The following is a 6,015-nucleotide window of genomic DNA, read 5'->3' as shown; positions in this document are numbered from 1 at the left end:
AAAGAAGCTACAAATAGGTTACAGATTTAGATAAAGAAATTGTGGCTTATCAACCTGAAAGGTTTTAAAAGATGTTAGTAAACCTTGAGAATATAAGCAGAGGAAGGGAAGGAAAGTGGAGGAGGAGATCTATAAGTAATGCCATGAAAAGAGAGGTGACTGTTAGGGAGTTCCTGAAGCCCAAGAAAGGAGTGAGAACCCATGCTGAAGATAACTAGAAAGGAAAGTGAATTTCAGATATGAGAGAATTTCCTCTTAGCTATCTAATTATTAGGACCTTTGTTAAGTCATCAGTGGGATAAGAGATAAGAAAGATTTGAGGCACACAGAGATAATATGACCCAGAGCCACAGGTCAACACCTCAACCAGAGATGATTGATAAAGGAGCAAGGCCCTGCTGACATCTTGCACCTATGCTTGCCTCATGTGCAGCCACGGCCTTGTGAGACATTTCCAGAAGCTCCTAACAGCAGCCCAAGAGTCCAGAACCCTTGGGATTTGTCTTGCACAGGAATAAAAAACAGAAGGAATGGGGAAAATGTGGGTAGGAGCAAGATGTGTAAACTTATCAACCACCTGTGAGGTCCAGGCAGAGAGGGAAACTTTGGAAAAAATAGGGAGAGCCAGAGTTGGGGCTTGGTGAGTAGAATCTGGAGTCCATGAGTCAGGCAGAACAGGGGTCCAGGTCTGGATGAGGTCACAGGAATTTCCTATCCTGGAGTGAGAGTAACCTCAAGGGATAGAGTCACCTTTAGCACATGTGACCTCCCTGCCATAGGATGAGGAGCTGTAGCTCTGGAGAAGCCTGAGATGGCCTTGATCAGCACCCAAAGAGGGAGCTGAGGCAAGAAGAAAATCATATCCTCTCCTGAGGAGACAGTGCAGCATGCAACATATAGCTCTGTCCCACAAAGCTGCCGACAGTCTAAGCATAGAGAAGGATGGTGCATAGCAGCTATTATCATTGAACTTCTGAGTCAGGACTGCCTAGTGAAAGTTGTGCAATTGTGTTCTGTGTCTTTCCAGTCCCCACACAGAAGCCACCAGCGGCTAAATGATTGCCATATGGACAGCAAATTCCATGTTCATACAAGAATAGGCGTAGCTGCAAGTCTCTGGTATTGGGGAACCTTAACACTTGGCAAATTAAATTCCACATGGAAATGCAATGTACACAGGTTACCGTAGTGAGGCTACCCTGGGCATAATATCAAAATCCAGGAGACTCTTAAGGATGTGGGTAGTTTCTGAAAAAGTCATAGTACCTAGTGTGAGTCATCTAACCCTGGGAATACAGAGGGAGGAGAGCCATTTTAAAATGTTCAATATTTATCTAGAAATACATGAGAAAAACAATAGCTTCATATGCATGGTAGTATCATAAAGTTTCATTTTTACTTTTAAAAAGTATTTATTTATTAAATGTGTATGTGTTTGTTCCTGAGTGGCAGGAGCACTCAGATGTCAGAAGAGGGTATCAGATTCCCTGTTAAAGGAATTACAGATCGTGAACCGCCACGTGGGTACTAGGAATTGAACCAGGGTCCTCTTAACTGCACTTAGCCACTGAGCCAGCTCTTGGTGCCTGAAGCCCCATAGAGCTGCATTTGTTCAGAAACGTGCATTGTATGTATCCCTTCTGGGCTGTGGCTGATACTATGTCCTATTCACCCTTAGATGGTAGGTTTTTCACCCGCAGCAAAATGATGTGTGTTTTTATTTTTATTTTTATTTTTTTTAGATTTTATTGTGTGTGTGTGTGTGTGTGTGTGTGTGTGTGTGTGTTTATGTGTACACCATTTTTTGCCTGTCTGTATGTACACCACATGCATGCCTGATGCTTACAGGGGTCAGAAGGTGCTGGGGTTTCTGGGTGCTGGTACCTAAACCTGACTCCTTTGCAAGAGTAACAAATGTTCAAGATTTATTTATTTATTGTGTATAGTGTTCTGCCTGCATGTATGTCTGTAGGCCAGAAGAGGGCGCCAGATCTCATTATGGGTGGTTATGAGCCACCATGTGGTTTCTGGGACTTGACTCAGGACCTCTGGAAGAGGAGCCAGTGCTCTCAGCCTCTGAGCCATCTCTCCAGGCCTGCTATGTATTTTTATGCTTAAGAGTTAAACTCTGTTTTCTAGAACCCAGGCATACAAGGGTCAAATTCCTTAGGACTCAATTTAAAAAAAAAAAATCCTCAAAGCTTTGCAAATAAAACTGAGGAGTTTGGACTTTATCTTGTGGGGAACTGGAAGCTCTAGATGGTGGTTAGGTAACAATGGAAATCACCAAGATGAGCAAATGATTGAAAGCTACATGACCTTGAAAGCTACATAGTTGATTGGGTAAGAATATAGAATTCTGGGACTGGAGAGATGGCTCAGTGGTTAAGAGCACTGACTGCTCTTCCAGAGGTCATGTGTTCAATTCCCAGCACCGGTTGGGGAAAATGCAAGGCCTTAGGTTCGATCCTCAGCTCCACAAAAAAAAAAAAAAAAAAAAAAAAAAATTACTTCATATCAATTCCCAGAACCCACATGGCAGCTAACAATTCTGTAACTACAAGAGCTGACACCCTCACACAGACATGCATACAGGCAGAATACCAATGCACATAAAATAAAAATAAATTGTTTTTTTGAAAAAAGAATATAGAATCCTAGGATGCACTTAGTGGCCTACACCCATGCACACAGGTCATGTCCCCCTCTTCTCCTCTTCAGGAAAGTGGATAACATGGACTTCAGATCTTTGTTTCCTGATTGATTTTGATGCAGTGAAGGAAAAGTCTGAAGAAGGTGTTCTCCCATAAGCCAGCATAGGCTATTCTGAGCACTAAAGCTTGTCTGAAAATTCTACTTCTGGGACACCAAACACCCAAAAGGGAACACCTCAAAGAGCTGAGCTTGCTCTACTACCCAATCCTCTATGGAGTGCTGAGTGACCAATTGGGGCATGTACAGGAATTTTGAGGACTTGTTTTATTAAATACAACCATTATTGAGGACTAAGCTATTATATAAATTATCTAAAGAAGAAGTAATACTTAAAAGTCGTCATTTCCAATTATGTACTATTCTTTACTATCAGCTAAGCTCTCATGGTGAGAACTCAACATAACACTGTGCCACTGAATGTCTTCTCCCTAACCGCAGTGATGTCATGTTAGAATCTCAGAATGGCCCAAAGTTGTATTTACACCACAGAAATTAACAAGCAGATGAGAAAATTTTCTGCAAGAAGTGGATAAACATTTGTCAATCTACCATCAATGTCAACACATTGCATTACTCTCTCCATGTGGAATTCCCCCACCAACACACTCTTTGTGATTGTAGCAGCCCATCACTCAATGGATCTTCTCAGATTAGTTATCAAATGGATTTTTAGAGTGGCATGATGATCTGACTACTCTATTTGCTTTTACTCAGTCTGAGTGATTTTTTTGTGCTATACACACACACACACACACACACACACACACACACACACACACACACACACACACCATGGAGAGAACAGAGAGACGGGAACAGAGATTCTTACTGAGTCTCATGTATTGGCCTGGCTTCCCAAGGTAGCTAAGACCAGATGCTGGTCTGTTCCCTGGGGTAAGGTATAAGAGGGCATTGTCACCATTGAACCAACAAATTCCATGTTAACTCATGTTTCTAGTGTCTCTGTTCTGGGTATCTTTCCGAGGTGCCCAGTTCCTAAATGTCACTATGTAGCCAAGAATCCTATAGAAAAACTAATTTCTTTTTTTTCCCCTTTTTTTATTGAGATTTTCTATTCATTTTACATACCAAGCACAGATTCCCCTGTCCTCCTTCCTCCCACCCCACAGCTTTCCCCTCACTCCCACCTCCTCCAAGGCAAGGTCTCCCATGGGGAATCTGCAGAGCCTGGTACATTCAGTTGAGGCAGGTCCAAGCCCCTCCTCCCTTCACTAAGGCTGGGCAAAGTGTCCCACCATAGGCACTAGGCTTCAAAAAGCCGACTCATGCACTAAGGACAAGTCCCAATCCCACTGCCTGGGGGCCCCCTAAACAGTTCAAGCTAAACAACTGTCTTGCTTATCCAGAGGGCCTAGTTCAGTACCATGGGGCTTCTCAGATAGTGGTCCACAGTTCATGTGTTTCCACTAGTTTGGTTAGTTGTCTTTGTACTTTTTCCAATCATGGTCTCGCTATCTCTTACTCATAGAATCCCTCCTCTCTCTCTCTCTCTCTCTCTCTCTCTCTCTCTCTCTCTCTCTCTCTCTCTCATCGATTGGACTCCTAGAGCTCCACCTGGCACCTGGGCATGGATCTCTGCATCTGCCTCCATCAGTCACTGGATGAGGGTTCTATGATGACAGTTAAGGAACTCAGTCATCTGATCACCAGAGTAGGTCAGCTCAGGCACCCTCTTGACCATTGTAGTCTATGGTGGAGTCATCTTTGTGGATTCCTGGGAACCTTCCTAGCACTCTGCTTCTCCCTATTTCCATGGTGCCTTCATTTATCATGGTATCTCTTTCCTTGTTCTCCCACTCTGTTCCCATTCCAGCTCAAACCTCCCGCTTCCCTAAGCTCTCATTCCCCTGTCCCTTGCCCTCCATTACCCTCCCCACCCTCAGTTTGCTCATGTAGATCTCATCCATTTCTCCATCACTGGGCAATCCCTGCATCTTTCCTGGGGTCCTCCTTACTAGCTAGCCTCCCTGGACCTGTGGGTTGCAGTCTGGTTATCCTTTGCTTTACATCTAGTATCCACTTATGAATGAGTACATACCATGTTTGTCCTTCTAAATCTGGGTTACCTCACTCGGGATGATATTTTCTAGTTCCATCCATTTGTCTGCAAACCTCATGATGTCATTGTTTTTCTCTGCTGAGTAGTACTCCATTGTGTATATGTATCACATTTCTTTATCCATTCTTCAGTTGAGGGGCATCTAAGTTGTTTCCATGTCCTGGCTATTACAAATAATGCTGCTATGAACATAGTTGAGAATGTGTCCTTGTGGTATGATTGAGCATTCCTTGGATATATACCCAAGAGTGGTATAGCTGGGTCTTGAGGAAGATTGATTCCCAATTTTCTGAGAAACCACTACATCTGACAAAGGGCTGATCTCCAAAATATATAAAGAACTCAAGAAACTACACATCAAAATACCTAACAGTCCAATTAAAAAATGGACTACAGTGCTAAACAGAGAATTCTCAACAGAAGAATCTCAAATGACCGAAAGACATTTAAGGAATTGCTCAACACCCTTAGTCATCAGGGAAATGCAAATCAAAATGACTCTGAGATACCATCTTAAACCTGTCAGAATGGCTAAGATCAAAAACACTGGAGATGCCAGGCGGTGGTGGCTCACGCCTGTAATCCCAGCACTCAGGAGGCAGAGGCAGGTGGATCTCTGTGAGTTCCGAGGCCAGCCTGGTATACAAAGCTAGTCCAGGACAGGCTCCAAAGCTACAGAGAAACCCTGTCTCGAAAAACCAAAAACCAAAAACAAAGAAACACTGGAGACATCTTATGTTGGAGAGGACGTGGAGCAAGGGGAACACTCTTACACTGTTGGTGGGAATGCAAACTTGTACAACCACTTTGGAAATCAGTATGTCAGTTTCTCAGAAAAACTAATTTGTGATACCCAAAGCATAAGTACATAGCTGGAGGCAGCAACAGGTCTCTTGTCCAAACTATTCACCACCATGCCTATAGGTAGACCCTTTACCAGGACTACTGGGGCTGAGGAGAGGGCTTATTTGGTAAAGGGTCTGCCTGTGGGCATAAAGATCTGAGTTTCAATCTCTGGCACCTACATAAAAAGCCAGGGACAGTGGCACATGACTATTTCTCCAAATACTGAGGAGAGGGGGAATGTGGAGACAGGAGAATCCTTGGAGTGCATTAACCAGCCAGCCTAGCAGAATTGAGATCCAGGACAGTCTCAATAGGCAGTAACTCATTCACTGCTGAGATTTGTTTTGCTAAGGGGTTGAATGCTCAGGGATATC

This window comes from Onychomys torridus, chromosome 7, assembly GCF_903995425.1.
Source record: "Onychomys torridus chromosome 7, mOncTor1.1, whole genome shotgun sequence".
NCBI classification, from domain to species: Eukaryota; Metazoa; Chordata; class Mammalia; order Rodentia; family Cricetidae; genus Onychomys; species Onychomys torridus.
The sequence above is the reverse complement of the archived record's forward strand: the minus strand, read 5'-3'. Positions refer to the sequence as shown.